An 18,307-nucleotide genomic window follows, 5' to 3' on the forward strand; every position below is an offset into this window, starting at 1 on the left:
CCCAGAACAGTCAGATGCAGACCCAAAGCAGGCTGGCAGCTGCCTGAGGCTGGGAGGAAGAGGAAGTGTCTAATACATGGCCTTTCAGTTCAGGACAATGATGCCACCCAGAGATGGTTGGTAGTGAGTGTGTGCCCTGTGACAAGCCACTGAACTGGACACTTACAAACCATGAATTTTTAGCACAATAAAAATTGCTTAGGGGCTGGGGAGATGATTCTGTGTCTAAAGTGCTCCCTGCACACACATGAAAACCAGAATTCGGGCTGGAGAGATGGCTCAGAGGTTAAGAGCACTGACTGCTCTTCCAGAGGTCCTGAGTTCAATTCCCAGCAAGCACATGGTGGCTCACAACCATCTGTAATGAGATCTGGCACCCTCTTCTGTATACATAATTAATAAATAAATCTTTAAAAACAAAAAGAAAGCCAGAGTTCAAACACCCAACACCCCAAAAAAGCCAGGTGAGCATGACGGCCCACCTGCAATGCAGTACACACAGAAGGAAGAAATCGGGGATCACGGAGGCAGGCTGGCTAGCTAGACTAGCCAGATCAATGAGTCTTGGGTTCAAGAGACCATACCTTGATATATATGGTGAAGAGTGACCCAGGAAGATGTCAAACTCAACCGCAAACCTCCACAAGCATGGACACATTCATGCATATATGCATACACACTGTACACATACACACAAAAATTAAAATAAAAATTATTTTTAAAACTTTGTTTACAAATTGTAAAAAGCGTGATAAAGAAAAGCAGAACCAAGATGGCAGCACACACTGTGATCTTGGTACTCAGGAAGTGGAGGCAGGAGGATTGCCAACTCAAGGCCCATCTGGGTTACATAGCCAAGCACGGTAGCCCACATCTTTAATCACCAGCCCCAAGGAGGCAGAAATAGGTGAATCTCTGTGAGGTTTGGGGTTTTTGTTGTTTGGTTGGTTTTTTGGATTTTCAAAACAGGGTTTCTCTGTGTAGCCTTGGCTGTCCTCGAACTCACAGAGATCCCCGTCTTTGCTGGGATTAAAGGCATTCACCACCATGACCAGCTTGGATCACCTTGAGTTTGAAGTTTGGCCTACATTGTATATTCCTCATCAGAGTGCTACAGAGACTCATAAAGAAACCACTACCCACCCCACCCCACCCACCCACCCCTGGGGTGGTGGCTCACACCTTTAATCGGAACATACCAAAAAAGAAAGTAATGACAGGTTGAGGGGTTCCCCAGTCTCTCTTGGGAGGGGCTTCCTGCCATAACTCTGAACAACTTGGGGTTCGAGACAAGCGCCTTGTCTCCACTCACTCCAGTCTGTGATGGAGCTCCTGAGCCAGGGACTGGAGAGATCGGGAAGCATTAAGATCAGTTATTTTCTTGCAAAGGATCGAGTCTGGCTCCTAGCACCCACATCAGGCTGCTAACAATCACCTGTAATTCCAGCTCCAGGGCATCCAACACCCTGAACTCTGAACTCTGTGAGCACTGCAGTCCCGTGCACATACCCACATAGATAAACATAATTAAAAATACTGAAAATAAATCTTAAAAAATAAAAAGACCCTGATCCGGGTAGAGCCACCCAGAACCTGGTGGTTCAAGACAGAAGAGGAAGGTCGGAGGGACTGAAAACTCCAGAAGAAAACCAGAATAGGCCTCACACCCTTTGACCTCAGAAATCCCACCAGGGAGATAACCAGAGATAAGAACAAGACAGCAATGTCTTGTTGGGGGGAGGGGGAGAGATGAGTAACAACCAAATTGTCTAACAAATTGCAAGATTAAATAAATCACGGCAGGCGCATGAAATACATTCAGAAGAACCAAGCTGCCGACTGCACTGTGTGTAGAATGTTCCGGGTGCAAAGATACCAACACATTCAGGCTAGTTCTCTCTAGTCAGGGGTGAGGGTAGGTGGCGTGTACTTGTATTTCCTTATTAATCCTGATTTTCAGTGTTTTCTGTTTTCTTCAGGGATTTCACTTTAATCACAGGGGTTTGGAGACATTATTATTTTAAAGGGCACGGCACAGTGGCAGAGAAATAAGTGAGGAGGAATATCGGGCGCATGACCAGAGGCCCGAAAATGTAATCAGCTCCTCCCAACACCAGAGAGGAAGAAGCCAATGGTCTGGGAAGGAGGGATAAAGGACCTAGGCTGGCTGCAGAGAGGGAGAGCGGCAAACATTTCAGACAACAGCCCTGGAGGTGGACTTCACCCCTGCACGGCCAGGCACCTCCTGCAGCATGAGAAGCTTCACACACCAGCATCGCCACTGCACTGGTGAAGTTTTGGAAATCATGTTTCTCAGGTACCCCAGGATTTAAAAAAAAAAAAAAAAAAAAAAAGTGCAGCTGAGAACAAAGCTCTAGGGAGGCTCCTGACTCCAGTCACCAAGGCAAACGTCCTCCTGGTACACAGATTTCCCACGGGCCTGCTGGTGTAAACAGTGGCATCACCCGCAGAGAGGCCCAGGTTTGCCAGCTCCCAGGTGAGGAGGCCAAAGGGCCCCTGTGAAACCTAAAGGCTCATGGTAAACAATGTTCCCGCTCCGAAAGCTAACCACCCCTTTCCAGGGCTTCAGCACCACAGGCCATGTGTGGTCCCATCCAAATGCACCCCAGTCTATGCAAACCCAAATAATAACACTAATAAACACGGAGGGCCGAGAGACGGCTCGGCAGGAGGGGTGACTGGCACCCACCCTGACAACCTGCGTTCGAACCTGAGGACCCACATGATTGAAGGAGAGAACCAACTCCCACAGGTTGCCCGAGGACCACCACTGGAGTACCACAGGACACAAAAAGAGACACACACACAACAAATACAATTGACTAGGATTCGGAAAAAAAAATGGCCTTTGACTTACTAAGGCCTGCCTTTGCACACAATATTCATTTCAAAACCAAAAATAACAAGCTCACAGTATAAAACCCAACAGATGTCTGCTGGCCATTTTCTTCCTTTCTTTTTCTAAGAGGAAAATGTTTAAAGATCTGCTATGGACAGGCCCTATTAATACCTGCGGCCTGTAACATGATCCAAACATTTGACAGCAGAGGAGCCTGGTTATGGAATTTTGAAATACATGCACTGCTCCTTCCAGCCTATTCTGGTTTGAAATAGAAACCAACACCAAAATGATCAATCCTAAAGGGTAGAACAATGGGCAATGTAACCAACCCACAGCCATTAGCAACGTGAGTTGGTACTTTTTGTAAGTTAAGGAAAAAAAAACTTAAAAGTATAATAAAATAATTTTTCAGAGAAAAAGTGACAAGTGTGTGTGTGTGTGTGTGTGTGTGTGTGTGTGTGTGTGTGTGTGTTCAAACTGGATGGAGGACAGTTAAGAGGCCAAGCAAGAATCCCACAGCAAAGCCAAGGCTCAGAAGCCAGTTCTGACCGGCCATTCCAGAAACTCCACTCTCCAAAGCTTTTTTTGCCTCTAAGTGCCTGGGGATTTCCCCTCACCCATTCCAGGCCCCACCAGGGTGCCACACAATTGGCCCAGGGAATTAAAATCTTGGGGGCAGGGACAGTAGACTTGTCTTCCCTAACCCTCCGGCCACCGGTAGGACAAGGGCGGCGAGGAGGCGGAGGAGCCAAACAGCAGGAGAATAAAGGGCCTGGAAGTTCCTTAACACTCAGCTACATGATGAAGCCAAAGGAGGTGAGACGATCCCCCCACCCCCTCCGGATGCAAGTCACTGTTTATCCAAGTGGGGACCAGCAAGTTACTCAGGGTTAGTCCAAGAGGCATTCTAGGCCTCAGCTATCACTCGAGTGAGACCAATATGTCTCACCATAATGTCTGCACTGTCCGTCCCCCCCCCATTTACTGTCCTCGGCCCTTCCATGGTCTCCCATCCGCCTCAGAATCTGGCTGGGCTCCCTGCGTCTTCTAAGTCAGCCCACTGCTTTTAGGCACGAGGGTAATAAAGAGAATATCAAACATTTGCTGGTCACAGCATTTGGGGCGGGGGCGGAGGGGGTGTGTGTCACAATGCCGTAAGTCACAACAGGAGGAAAAAGGGATTAAAAGTGACCAGCAAAACTAAGGAACCGGCAAGGACATACACGTCTACCACCTTCCCACGGATGGAAAGGCTCTGCTGTTGAATCTTACCTGAGGCTCCCACGAGATACACGAGCAGTCGTAATTACTCCCATTTTATAGATGCAGGAGCTGGGGCTCAGAGACTTGAGTAAAGTAACTCAAGAGTGCCTGAACAGGGCTCCAAAGGCACACTTGCCTGAACAAGCTGAAGGCTCCCAATTACTTGCCCATCCCCAAGGAGGGCAGCTACCTTCCAAAGCTATCCATCCAGTACCGTTCCGGCCCACCGGAGCCCAGCTACCCTCTAAAACGCCCCCTGCACCAGGGAGCCAGTAGGTTCCTGAGGTCCACACATGCCTTCCCATGCTCATCCCCCAGAAGCCCACACTGACCGAGGACCTAATAATGTGGGTATTTTGTTAGGTTTTCACGATGTAGCCCAGGTTGGCCTGGAACTCCCAGCAGTCCTACAATACCCAATGTTTTGAATCCCTTCTCCAATGTCGCCACTTCAAATCAGCACCTGTGGCATGCTCCAGCATGGATGACACCACAAGTGGCCAACCTTCTAGGTTGACAGCACAGAGTAACCATGGAGCACCGACTGCATGCCAAGTCATGCCTCTCTGCCAATGAAGGCTGAGGAGTCCTTGGGTTTGGAGGTGGAGGCAGCAGGTATTCCACTCGACAGCCTGTACCCCTCAGGTCCCAGCCTGCACCACGACGGTGCAGACATTACGATACGATACGAGCCCCTGGCAGTTGTACTGCCAAGAAAAGACGCCAAGGCTTCAAACGGACGAACTGAAAGCCCAAAGGATATGTATAATGCAGACAACACACCGAAAATACACGCTAACCTTTCCAGGGAAGAAAGCCGTAGGTGAAATTGAACTATCCTGAAAAAGACAGGCTTTTATGAAGGCTTCTCCCAGGCAGCCATTTAAGCAAATGACACACTCCGGAGAGCATCGGCGCCCCCCTTCTCCCACTTCCTTCAAGCTCACCATTGCTGGGGGGGGGGGGGGGACGACGACACCTATTCTTGCCTAACAGTGGGCTTCGTCTCCCCACGTATTTACAAAGAAAGGAAAGCAGCGTCCACTTTTGTGCAGGCAGATCCTCTCTGGAGAGGCCCACTACCTCAACGGGGCTGCATTTCTCTTAAAAGGTAGGCGAAGGAAAAAAAAAAAAATTCATCAATCTGGCAGGCCCCGAGCAGCGACATCCTGTTTATTATTAAACATTTTTAGCTACGGCTCCGGGTGCCGTGAAAACACCACCCCGCTTCCCGCAGCCGAACCCACCCGAGCCGGGGCGGCGCTCGGCCTGCGGTTCCGGGCGTCCTCGGGGTCCCGCGTCCCCCGCCCCGGCCTACGAGGCCGCTGTCCCCAGGCGCAGGAGAGCTCTCCGGCTCGATCCCGACCGCGATCAGATCCCGGCCCCGCCCGGCCCGCCGTCCTCCCGCCCTGGCCGCCGAGACACAACAATGGCGAGCTGGAGAGCGCCGACCAGGCCGCAGCCCCGCGCCCGCCGCAGCGCACGGCAGTGGAGACAAAGCGCAGTCCCGGCCCCGGCCCCGGCCCACCTGGTCTGCGTCCGCGAGCGACGGGCCCGGGCGATGGCGGTCGGGCGGCGGCCGGGCGCGGGGGCGGCGGATGGCGGCGGATTGCGCGGCGGCGGCGCGGGGCTCGGCGCTCTGCGCTCCTGCCTCCTCCTCCCGCTCCTCGGCGCTCGCTGGAGCCTCGGCGCTGTGGCTCGCCGCCGCCTCCCGCCCGCGCTCCGCTCCCCGCCCCCCGCCGCCGCCGCCGCCCCCGCCTCCGCGCCGCCCCCGCCCCCGCCCGCCGCCCGCACGGTGGCCCGCGCAGCGCCCCCTGCTGCGCCACCCCTGTCCCGGGAGGGAGGGTGCGGGGAGCGGGCTGGGCCGCGGTGCAGAGAGGGGCTGCGGAAGAGAGGGACCTCAATGGAGAGGAAGCTCGGCTGGAGAGGGGACGCGGTGGAGAAGGGGCTTAGGTGGAGAGAGGCCTTGATGGAGAAGGGTTCTAGGTGGAGAAGAGACCTAAGTGAAGGATCTTGACGGCAAGGAGCCTAGGTGGAGAGAGACCTTAATGGAGAAGGGACCTAGGTGAAAGGGACCTGGAGAAAAAGGGATCCTCAGTGGAGAAGGGGCCCCGGTGGAAAGAGGCTGCAGTGGAGAGGGTGTCTCAGATGGAGAAAAAGTGGAGAAGGAACTGGATGGAGAGGGGGTCCCAGCAGAGGGGGTCTTTATGGAGAGGCGATCGATCGTGGTGCAGAGGACCTCAGAGGAGAGGGGGTAGAGACCACCCCCACCATGAAGAGGACCTCGATGGAGTGGGGGAAGGGGCTCCTGAGAGAGGACTGGGAACAGACTGGGGGGAGACCCCAGGGAGGGCTCTGGGGTGAGGATGGGAAGGGGAGAAGGGGAGGGCGCAGCGCTCTAGAAGGCAGGGGATGCGGACCTGAGGCCTGGAAGGCTAGCAGGAAGGAGGGTTCAGAAACGGGATCGGGCCTGGATCCTGCCCCCTCCACCCTCCTGACAGCCCGACAGCCCGGACTGTGTTAGAAGGTGTCAGACGGGTCCAGGGGGAAGGCAGAAGTAGCACGTCGTTGTTTCCATTCCCTAACAAGTGCACAGTATAGACACTTCACCCCTTTTGTTTAAGATGTCATAAACCACCCCTCTTGGGTGTTACCGTGTATTTGTGTGAATGCAAAACAAAAGGTCTGGGAGAGAGAATGGCTCCCCTCGCGGTTACTTGTGTGGTGCGAGGTGGGAGAGGTTTCCATGTATTCCAGATACCCTGGCAATTAAAAATCAAATTCAAGAAACAAAAACAATAATACAAAAGAATGGTTGGGGATAAAGCTCAGTTGTAGAATTCGTGGTTATTATGCAAGAGGCCCTGGCTTCGGTAACTGAAGAAAAAAAAGTAGGCATTTTTCTGAACAGGCTCGATCCCAGCTCTGCTACCATGCCCTGTGTTAGTGGGCTGGGTTTGTCTGATTTAACGCCAACTCCGGAGCACGGAGCTCTTACTGTTGCTCCAATTAACAGATAAGAAAAAAGAGGGACGGAGAGGCCACGTAGCTTTCCTGAGGCTGTTCAGCTGGGCCCACAAAAAGGTTAACCCGTTTCAGTGGAACTTGGAACGCCAGGCCCAGTGCCTGGGGCGTGAGGTTCTGAGGAGTTCTACAACCTTTCTGACTGACGCTTTCCCAATTTTACAGCTTTGTATCCATGAGCACTTGTGTGTTTCTCTCCTCTTTAAAATAAACCTGCCAGGCATGGTGGCACATGTCCGTAATCCCAACACTGTCTCCCGCTGGAACAGGACTGCTGTTCATTTGAGACCAGATTGGGTTACATAGCAAGACCCTGTTTCAAAAACAAATAAGCGAAGCAGGGTGTGGTGGTGCAGACATGGATGGAATCCCAGCACTGAGGAGAGGGAGGCAACTCCATCAGAAGTTCAAAGTCACCCTCGGCTATGTGGGGAATCAGAGGCCAGCCTGGGTTACAGGATGACGTCGAACTTCTGATGCTCCTGCTCCACCTCCCAAGCACTGGATTACACTGGATTACTCGTTCAGTGCTGAGGATCAAACCTAGGGCTTTGTGTGTGCTAGCCAACTGAGCTACAGACACCCAGCCCTGGAGTCTCTCACTGAATCCTCACCAAGCGCTCACAAAACAGGCATTGCTGCTCTTCCCATGAGGCAGAGAAGAAAGGCAGGCTGTAGGAGGCACAATGGCCATCCTACCATCAGTGACACCCAAGTCCTAACCTGTGTGGCAAAGGGACATTTCATACATGATTCAGCTAAGGATCCTGCACGGTTTAGGTGCCTCCAATATAATCACAGGATCTTTGTAAGAAAGGGTAAGAGTCCATGAGATAAAATGATTCTTAGCTACACAGTTGGCTATATGTATCCTCGGGTCCCACATTCTCTGATTCAACTCTCTGAGGATGAAATCTTCAGAGAAGCTAGGCATGGTGGCTGGCTCACATCTGTAACACTGGGGAACCTGAGGCAGGATGATTGCTGTGTTCAAGGTCAGCCTGGACTATGAAGTGAGACCCTATCTCAAAAAAGGAAAGAAGAAAGAAAGAAGAGAGAGAGAGAGAGAGAAGAGAAAGAAAGAGAAAAGAGAAAGAACAGAAAAGCTGCATCAGTGCTGGACATGAACAGACTTTTATTCCTGCCATTATTCCCCAGGCAACAAGGCCAAACAACTATTTGCATCACTCCTGAGATGTAGTGGGTAGCAAGAGTAATCTGAAAATGATGAAAAGATACAGGAGGCTGTGTGTAGGTCATAGGTAAATATCTTGACATTTCATATACAAGACTGAGGTATCTTTGGATTTTGTTGTTCTCAAGGAGTCCTAGAACCGTTACCACTCCACTGCGGAACAACTGTGTATTTTATTTAACACATTAAATAAAAAATACCATTCGTGAGACTGGGCATGGTGGTGCATGACTTTTATCCCAGCACTGGAAAGGAAGATGCAGGCCATTCTCTGTGAGTTCAAAGCCAGCCTGGTCTACATAGAGAGACCTGTCTCAAACAACCAAAAATGAAAAAATTAAAAACCATCATTCTGGCCGGGCGGTGGTGGTGCACGCCTTTAATCCCAGCACTCGGGAGGCAGAGCCAGGCGGATCTCTGTGAGTTCAAGGCCAGCCTGGGCTACCAAGTGAGTCCCAGGAAAGGCGCAAAGCTACACAGAGAAACCCTGTCTCGAAAAACCAAAAAAAAAAAAAAAACCATCATTCTGACCACATCTCAAGTGCTCAGTGGCCACATGTGGCCACTGTGTGTGTTCAAGTGTTTCTCTGTAAATGTGTGTGAGTGGGACACATGTTGAAGTCAGAGGGTGGGGGTAATGGTAGGTGATGTCCTTGCCTCGGACCTTGCTGTTCTCTGTTGCATCCCAGGATATCTGTCCCTCAAGTTGCTGTCTCTATCCCCATGTCACCGTAGGATTGCTGTGGCTAGAGATGGCCGTTACTGGGGATCCAAATGTCACGCTTGCAGAGCAAAGCGCCTGCCCACTAAGCCATCTCCCTGACCTCCAAAGCGATTTATCTTTTCCATTGTCCTCCATGGTGATGGGAACTACATGGCACCAAGAAAGGCCCAGATGCCTCCACCTCCCACGGGCTGGGGTTACAGGCATCTGCACCAACAGGCATTTGTCACTAACAGACATTTGCCACCATGCCAGATTTATACCTTGCTCAAACCCAGAGCCTTGTGCATGCTAGGCAAGCACTCTACCAACTGATCTGCATCGCTAGCCTGGGAAGCAGTTTCCTGAGTACAGTGGAGGAGGGCGGCTGGCTGGTAGCAACAAGAGTCTCATCTGTCCTTTTTCACCTTCTTTCTGGTCTGAGGATTGAATCCAGGGCCTTGGACATGCCAGCCAAGCTCGGTCACTAATCTGTATCCCTTTCCTTGCATCTTCTGTGGGTCCTTTACACATGTGTGGTTTTACAGCATTATGCAGTGGTCATTTGGGTTTTGTTTGAAATAGAGTCTCATGGTGCAGCCCTGGCTGGCCTGGAGCTCTACGTGAACCACGTTACCTTCAAACTCACGAAGATCTGTCTGCCCCTGCCTTCTGAATGCTGGAATTAAAGGCATGTGCCAACATGACCAGTACAATGGTTACTGAGTCAGGCAGGTCTGCCAGATGTTGGCAGATGTAATGCTTAAAATTCCTATTTGTTGGGCGAAGGAGATAACTCAGTAAAGTGCCTGCCACTTAAGCATGAGGACTTGAGTTCGCTTTCCTAGCATCCATGTAAAAAAGCTGATAGTGGGCTGGAGAGATGGCTCAGCGGTTAAGAGCACTTACTGCTCTTCCAGAGGACCCGGGTTCAATTCCCAGCACCCACATGGCAGCTCACAACTGTCTGTAACTCCAGTTCCAGTGTATCTGACACCTTCACACCAATGCACATAAAATGAAGTTAAATAAACTATTCCTTAAAAAAAAAATTTTAAGAGTCGGGCGGTGGTGGCACACAACTTTAATCCCAACACTCAGGAGGCAGAGCCAGGTGGATCTCTGTGAGTTCCAGGCTAACTTGGTCTACAGAGCAAGATCCAGGACAGGCACCAAAACTATGCAGAGAAACCCTGTCTTGAAAAACCAAAAAAAAAAAAAAACATTTTTTTTTTTAAAGCTGATAGCATATCTGTAACCCAGCACCAGGACGGGGAGGGAGAAGGCTCTATGGAGTTCAGCAGCCAGCCAGCCTGGCCAATTAGTAAGCTCCAGGTTCAATGGGAGACCCTGTCTCAAAAAATTAGGTAGAGAACAACTGAGTAAAAGCTATTTGACATAGACCTCTGACTGCCACATGCACATACAGGCATGGCACCCATACCCCACCCTTCATACACAGACTCACACAGTCATCTTTGTTAATGCTCCACTCTCAGAAAAGCCTTTAATTACCAGTTGAGTTCACCATGGAAGCTTCACATTCTCCCCAACTCTGCCTGAAACGTCACCTTTTATCATTGTTAGTACTAACCATTGCTTCCTTTGAAATGAACCTATTCAGATCTATGCTGTTTGGGGCAGGGTCTCAGGCTGTTCACAAACTTACTGTGTAGCCAAGGATGACCTTGATCTCCTCTTCCTCCTACGTCCACCCTTCAAGTGCTAGGATTATAGGTGTGCATCGCCCCATCCATCTTCCAAATAGCAACATCTAAAGCAAAACATTATAACAATACAATCCAAAGATATACTTTCATACTGAGAAATGATGGTAGGAAAATAGCATTTGTTTCCATAATTAAGCCATCATATTTCTATAAGAGCAGGCATTTTTTTTATATGGCCAATTAAAAACACCGCAACTCTGCTGGGCACAGTTGTGCACACCTTTATTCTTAGCACTCAGGAGGCAGAGGTAAGTGGATCTCTGTGAGTTCAAGTCCAGCCTGGTCCACAGAGCTAGTTCCAGGATACTAGGGGATTCATTGGAAAGACCCTATCTCAAAAACAGATAGGTAGGTAGATAGATAAATGATAGATAGATAGACAGACAGACAAACAGATAGATAGAATGATAGATGATAGATAGATAGATAGAATCATAGATAGATAGATAGATAGATAGATAGAATCATAGATAGATAGATAGATAGATAGATAGAATCATAGATAGATAGATAGATAGATAGATAGATAGATAGACAGATAGACAGATAGATAGATAGACTCATAGATAGACAGATAGATAGATAGATAGATAGATAGATAGATAGATAGATAGATAGATAGATAGAAGCTGGGTTTTGCAGTGTCTGTGAGGCTTGGTCAAAGGTCAATACTATGTCAATAGTTGTCATACCATATTAGGCAAGAGAAGACGGCATGTTTTCCTGGAAGATGTAAGCTTAGTCCCTGTATTTTTCTAGTCCTGGTTAGTTGACTGCTGCATGGGGACCTGCAGGCATGGTCGCTGCACTCTTCTGTGCCACAGAAGAGCCTTTCCTATATTGGCTGCTGTGTCTCACAGAATACTTAGAAAATGTGTCCCCCAGGCTGAGATTTAGCCAAAGTGTTTGTACCATTTCACCCAGCACACTCCTAAGAAAATCTGGCTCCTCTGCTGCCTGCAGAACCCCAGTGATGAAGAACGCCATGGCGACCTGCATGCTTCCCCAGCAGTGCCCTGACACCAGCTGCTTTTCCCATGACTGCTTTGGCAACACAGAGACAGATCATTTGCTTTCAAACGGCATCTAGGGCTGCGGGGATGGCACAGTGGGTAAAGGGACCACATGAGCCGACTCACTAGGAGTTGTATACTGAGTCTGTCTCTCACAGAAGTTGCTCAATACATGTTTTAAGATTTTTTTTTTTCTCTTCTGTGCACAGTACTTGGGAATGAACAGAACTCAGGGCCTCTCCTGAGGGGCAAATGCTGTACTTGTGAGCTGCGCCCCAGCCTCTATCAGGACTCTTGGATGGAGACTTTCTCTTGCCGTGCTTCCCACACGCCCAGTTCTGCTCAGCACTTTACCCGCCTCACCTCCTGAAGCAATGAGCCATGAGCACGAGACTCAGAGGCACGAGTATCTGGTTAGCCATGTCTTCAACGGGCACCAAACCTGAATGCGTACTTGAGACGGCATTTTTGTTTTTATTTTATTTTATCACCAAGCTTGTGTAGCCCAAGCTGGCCTTAAACTTACTGTGTGGTGAACTATGACTTTGAACCCCTGCCCATGTTCTCAGTGCTGGGATTATAGGTCTACGACACAAGGCCCAGTTTAGTAGAGTTTTAAGGTCACAAATTTTAGAGTCTAGAGTGTACCTGTAATCCTGGCCATAGCCTGGACAGCATAGCAAGACCCTGTCTCCAGAAACCCCAAATCACCGTTTATAGAGGCCCCAGGGCTGAGCAACTCACTGTTGCTCTCCGGAAACCTTGCTGCAGCTGATGCCTCTGCTGTGTGGGTCAGGGTGATGATGGTTGTCTAGGTTACTCCTCAAGGCCTTGAAGGTTATTTTTGTAGAAACTACCGGCTTTTTTCCGGGCCCCGGGCAGGTGTCCCTGGTGAAAACTCTGCCCTCAGATTACGCCTCCATTTTCTGCAGATGCACCCTATGAGGAGCCTGGAAGACTAATTAGTTATGCAAAGACCAGGGCAGCACCTCACTGCCAACTGACAGACACCGCAGACCGGGCTGTTTATCCCATGCATACCCCTTCACCCTGTCCTCAGGGAGGCATATTTGAGTAAAGTTCTTCCCGCTCTGCGCTTGGCCACCTCCTAAATAAAGCCTCACTGGCTTTTGCAAACCCAGTCTTCTCGATGATTGGCGTCCTGCCCAGCAGGCCTGGGTCAATGACACAATCAGATCCAAGAGTCTGCCCTGTGTTGTGTGATTTCAAAGCCAGTGCTCTTAATCATTGGGCCAGCCTGAATGTATTTGCTGGCACGGATTGCGGCGACATCAGGAAAAAGACTAAATGAGGGCTGGAGGTAGAGCTCAGGGGTAGACTGCTTGCCTCGCGTGGGTGAGGCCCTGGGTTTAATCCACAGCACACCCACTACCAGGGTTCTTAGGACAAGGGCCTGGGCCCTGGGAACACCAGCAAGAGAGGCTGAACCACTCATCATCACCTGGCCAATTAAACACACAAGCCCAAGAGGAAAGGGAGAGAGATTTATCCAACGTGGCCACATCGGGAAGAGGATAAATAGGTTCGGTGACTTGCTCTCCTAGCTCGGGACCTCGGCAGGAGCTTCAGGTTTAAAGACAGGGTCAGGGTTAGGCATAACTAAACAATCCAGGGTTAGGCATAACTAAACAATCCAGGGTTAGGCATAACTAAACAATCCAGGGTTAGGCATAACTAAACAATCCAGGGTTAGGCATAACTAAACAATCCAGGTCGAAGTGCAGGCCTGCCCATCACTGCCCCACCACTGCCCCAGTCTCTCCTGCAAGGTGGTCTGACCAGCCGTCAGACCTGTAGGAAACCTCTTCCCGGGAGACAAGCTCCCTCTCCAGTTGGCACCAGGGTTCAGCTCTCCTCTCAGCATGGGACTTCCTGGGAAATTGCAATTTCTCGGGGGCCAGTGTGTCAATAGTATGCTAGCGAAAAGGAAGGGTACAAGGTCCTTCCAGCACAGTTACAACCACCCCCCAGGCCCAGATAATAATGATTAAAAGAAAATTTAAGGAGAGTTTGTGAAGACATTCCAGTCACTAAGCTGACCGTATGACTCCATCGTAATTCCCCAGGTGTGAGGTGGAGCCGAGAGTCTCAGGCCTACCTGGGTAGAGCAGCTAAGGGCAGGACAGTGTCTGCACTTTAAGTCACTGGACCACAGTCACAAAGGATGGGTGCCACCGTGATACAGGTCTTCCACACCCAAGCACGGACGGTCACCACAAGGGGAAACGACAAACCAGGAGGGCCCAGGTGTGCATCAGGGATAATGAGATGACGGGGTCCCTGGGCCACGTCCCCACAGGTCCTGGCCTCCAGAGTTCCAGCCAGAGCTGTGAGCAGTGGCGTTCCCCAGATGCCCGGCCCTAGCCTCCTCAGCTCTCAGAGGATGTTGCAGCTCCTAGTATCTTCAAAGGAGAATTAACTAGTGGAATGCCAGACAGCTTGGCTAACTCTCAGGCCAAGTTTCTGGAATGTGTCTGACCCTTATTGGCTGCTTAAGCCTCATCTCTTGCCTGTTCCCTTTTTACCCACAAGGCTTTCCCTCACCTCTGGACCTCTGCCTGCTATGAATTCTTCCATTCCCTGTAACTAGCTTTGCCTGGGTGTATCCTACTCAACGCTCAGGACTCAGCTTGCGTGTGTCCCTTTTAGTTCCCTATGGGCACTCATCTCCAAATTACCATGGTAGGATTTTCTGAATCCCTCCCTTGTTCAACAACTGGACTGGTCCTTCACTTAACTGCTTAGGAGGTTGGAAATTGCAGTCTGGGGTGCGCACTGGAGAAAGGGCTGTGACATCATCATTCATTGTTTATTATGGGCTAGGCATTGATTGGGCTGACCACGCTCATACCAGCTCACTTGATCCTCATAAACACCTTCATTCTAAAGAAGAAATTGCATGAAAGGGTTACATGACATGTATTGCTTGAAATAGCTAAGAGTGTATGTCCAGGGCCTGGCCCAGGCACTCTGTCTCCAGGGCTTACAACACATTTGCCAGGCGCCTGCCTCTCTGCAGACAATAAAAGGAAAGTCTCCAAAGTGAGGCGCTGCTACCCTGGGGAGGATACAAAGGAATCCTCTGGGATAAAAGAAGGAAACATGATCTTTCTATTTCTGATTATCTAGTCTAAAAAAAAAAAATCAGAGTGAGGTTACCCTTAACTAATATGCAGCATACACCCTGACAGGGAGCCTTCCCTCAGCTGAGGATCAATCCATGTAAATCCATATTAGAACAATTTAATATTGCTCTGACTTCCTCAGAGAACCAAGCAAGCATCTGTTGCAGCGCTCGCTAAGTGGATCAGTGCCCTAAGCGTTTCTGTTCTATTTAAACTAACGCTCACAGAGTGGACGAAATTTAAAAAAATTCACACCCACGAGGGTGTGGTGATGCTCGCCTATTAATCCCTGAAGGAAGGAGGTGGAGGTAGAAAGATCAGTTCAAGATTATCCTCGGACACACAATGAGTTCAAGGCCAGCCTAGGCTTCATGAGACCTTGTCTCAGAAAAATCAAACAAAGATTCACGCAGTGCACTACGCATGGGTTCATCAGGACTAGGCACAGACAGGCCAGCAACACCCGAGCCTCCTTGCGCATGCTCAGGTTCGCAGGGTCACCGCGCGGAGGGCGGGGCATTGTAGCCGCACCCCTTTCCTGTCCCCTACCTCCACCCCACCTCCACCCCGGGTTTGGCTGCCTCCCGTTATGATTGGGCGAGCTGTGGTCGGAGGTGAGCGACTGGGTGTAGATACGGCCTCTCGCCCAGAAGCCAGCTCCGATTGGCTGAGATGCTCCGATGCGCTGTGAGGTCATCCGTACTGCGACAGAGTCGGCCGTCTAGGGGCAGCCGGCGTCAGGTGTTTGTGCTCTGCGGGCGGTCCTAGGTCTGTCGTGGTCGTGTCGTGGCGGTAAGAGGCCTGCTCACACGGCGCCGCGTTCCCGGAGTTTGGAACCCAGGCTTGGTGTCCCAGTAAGCATACGGGAGCAGCCGGTCTCCTGCAGATTAAAGGACACTGGGCAGTCTACCTTGTGCTTTTGAGACAGGGACTCTCACTCAAGCCCGGGTCTGTCTGGGATAAGTCGGCTTGGCAGCGAGTCCCAGTCATCCTCCTGTCTCCGCCTTCCCAGCTCTGGGGTTTGCCACCATGCATGGGTGCTGGAGATTAAACTCAGGTCCTCATGTTTTCAGGCAAGCCGTTTTTCCACTGAACTCTTTTCCTTAGTCCCACGCCTCAGAGGCCGGTTGCTGACAGCCTTATTGGTCTATTAACCCATCTCTGGTAGCAAGAGAGGGACTTAAGGAAAGATCCAGGAAAAGTGTGACCAGCAGAAGTCTCTGAAGTTCTGGGACTTGTAGAAAGCAGATCCTGCCCCAAACACTTTTTGCTTTTCAAGACAAGGTTTCTCTGGCTGTCCTGGAATAGCTTGGCTGACCAGGCTGGCCTCGAACTAAAAACAATGGGCAGTGAATTTGAATAGACAGTTCCCAGAAGAGACGCCAAATGGGCACACAGGAAAATGCTGGTTACCAGGAGTCACCAGGGAAATGAAAACCAAAGCCACTTTTGTATTTTATTTCATGTATGTGTGTGGGCATGTGCACCATAGAGGATAAATTTTGGGAGTTGGCTCTCTCCTCCCACCATGGGGATCAAACTCGGGTCCTCAGACTTGGCGGCAGATGCCTTATCCCCTGGACCATCTTGCTGGTCCTGAGTCCTGTTGGTGACTATGGAAAATGACATAAGTCAGGGCTGGGGAGGCAGCTTCAGTGGGTAAAGGGATAGTTATGCAAGCATGAGGCACTGAATAGGATTCCCTGCACACATATAAAGAACTCATTGTGGCCATGGACCTAAGGAACCCTGGAGCTGGGGCCAGGGAACAGAGACAGAAGGGTCCCCCAGAGCTCACTGGCAAGTCTGTTTAGCTTGGTGAGCTCCAGGTTCAGTAAGAGATCGTGTCTCAAAAAATAAAGTGGAATTGGTTTTGACTTCTTATTAACTATGAATGCTTGGTCTTAGCTTAGGCTTGTTTCCAACTAACTCTTATAACAAATTAACCCATTTATATTAATCTACATTCTGCCACGTGGCTCGTTACCTCTCCTCCATACTGTACGTCTGATTCCCTCTACGTCAGGCTGGCTTAATCCCACACACCTCAGATTCTTACCAAAGTTCCTCTCTCCTTGGAAGTCCCGCCTATTCTCTCCTGCCTAGCTATTGGCCATTCAGGTCTTTATTAAACCAATCAGGTGTCTTAGCTAGAGCCACATCTTCACGGTGTACAAAAGGATTATCCCACAACAGCAGATGACCTGGGTTCAATTCCTAGTACCCACGTGGTGATTCACAACCATCTAGAGCTCCAGTTCCAGAGGATCTGATGTCCTTTTCTGACCTTCAAAGGCAGCAGCATGAACATGAGGCACATCTGTGCACGCAGACAAACTACTCATGGACATAAAAATAAAAAGAAGGTGGAGAGCTATTGAGGAAGGCATCTAAGGTTGACCTGCGGCCTCACAAGTGCATGCAGACACGTCATACATACATTGATCAAAGTGGACTGGCTGTCCTCAGAGAAAAGAGAATACTTATACACCAAGGTTTATAACAGCTGTGACCAAAAAGAACACCCTCCCCACCCTCCAAAACAGAGGTGTGCAGATCCTCATTAATCCCCAGCACTTGTGTGTTGCTACTGGACCTACATAGGGATTGGGTGGATGTAAGTGAGGGTTTTGACATATGGGGCCATCTTGGATGATCCCAGCAAACCCAGGAATCCTCAAATCTGACCATAGTTGCAGAAGTAATGGTCAAACTCTTTGAAGATGGGGAAGGGACCATGAGCCCTGGGCCTGGTGATAAACTCACAGCACTTTGACTCTAAAGAAGTAGGCCAAGTGCAGGAAGCCTGGTGTTAGGAATTATGGGTGGAGGAGAGATAAAGGAGGGGTCACAAGTGGCCTGAGAAAAGAAAGCACATGAAGGTGTCTTAGTTAGGGTTGCTATTGCTGTGATGACCAAAGAAACTTGTGGATGGGCTGGGTGGCGGTGGTGGTGCACGCCTTTGATCCCAGTACTTGGTAGGCAGAGGCAGGTGGATCTCTGTGAGTTCAAGGCCAACCTAGTCTACAAATCGAGTTCCATGACAGCCAGAGCTACATAGTGAGACCCTGTCTGGGGGCGGCGGGGGGGGGGGGGGGGGGGGGGGGGGGGAGGTGGAGAAAAAGAAAAGAGAAAGAAACTTGGGGAGAAAAGAGTTTCTTTGACTTGCACTTCTACATCACTGTTCATCATTGAAGGAATATGGGACAGAAACTCAAGCAGAGTAGGAACCTGGAGGCAGGTCATGGAGCAGTGTTGCTTACTGGCTTGCTCAGCCTGCTTTCTTATAGAACCCAGGACCACCAGCCCAGGGATGGCACCACCCGCAATGGTCCCCTTCAATCACTATATAAGAAATGTGCCACAGGCT

General features: G+C 50.2%; 1 protein-coding gene and 1 long non-coding RNA gene across 14 annotated transcripts in view; one reads left to right on the forward strand and one right to left on the reverse strand.

The window, feature by feature from the left end:
- The window catches only part of Prrc2b (proline rich coiled-coil 2B), a 93,786-nt gene extending 87,999 nt beyond the window's left edge, over positions 1-5,787 (reverse strand). For 6 of the 7 annotated variants that reach the window (XM_052724391.1, XM_052724393.1, XM_052724392.1 and 3 more), the window contains exon 1: positions 5,655-5,787. The gene's annotated coding sequence lies outside the window, so the exon portion shown is untranslated. Of the gene's footprint in view, positions 1-5,373; positions 5,502-5,654 lie in introns of those variants that run through there. The other variant, XM_052724388.1, reaches the window with a different exon arrangement.
- The window catches only part of LOC128101338 (uncharacterized), a 35,381-nt gene continuing 22,160 nt past the window's right edge, over positions 5,087-18,307 (forward strand). For 4 of the 7 annotated variants that reach the window (XR_008215067.1, XR_008215062.1, XR_008215061.1 and 1 more), the window contains exon 1: positions 15,558-15,729. This is a non-coding gene — a long non-coding RNA (uncharacterized LOC128101338). The other 3 variants (XR_008215064.1, XR_008215065.1, XR_008215063.1) reach the window with 3 other exon arrangements.

Source organism: Peromyscus californicus, unplaced genomic scaffold (assembly GCF_007827085.1).
Source record: "Peromyscus californicus insignis strain IS unplaced genomic scaffold, ASM782708v3 Scaffold_7__1_contigs__length_154581171, whole genome shotgun sequence".
In the NCBI taxonomy this organism is placed as follows: Eukaryota; Metazoa; Chordata; class Mammalia; order Rodentia; family Cricetidae; genus Peromyscus; species Peromyscus californicus.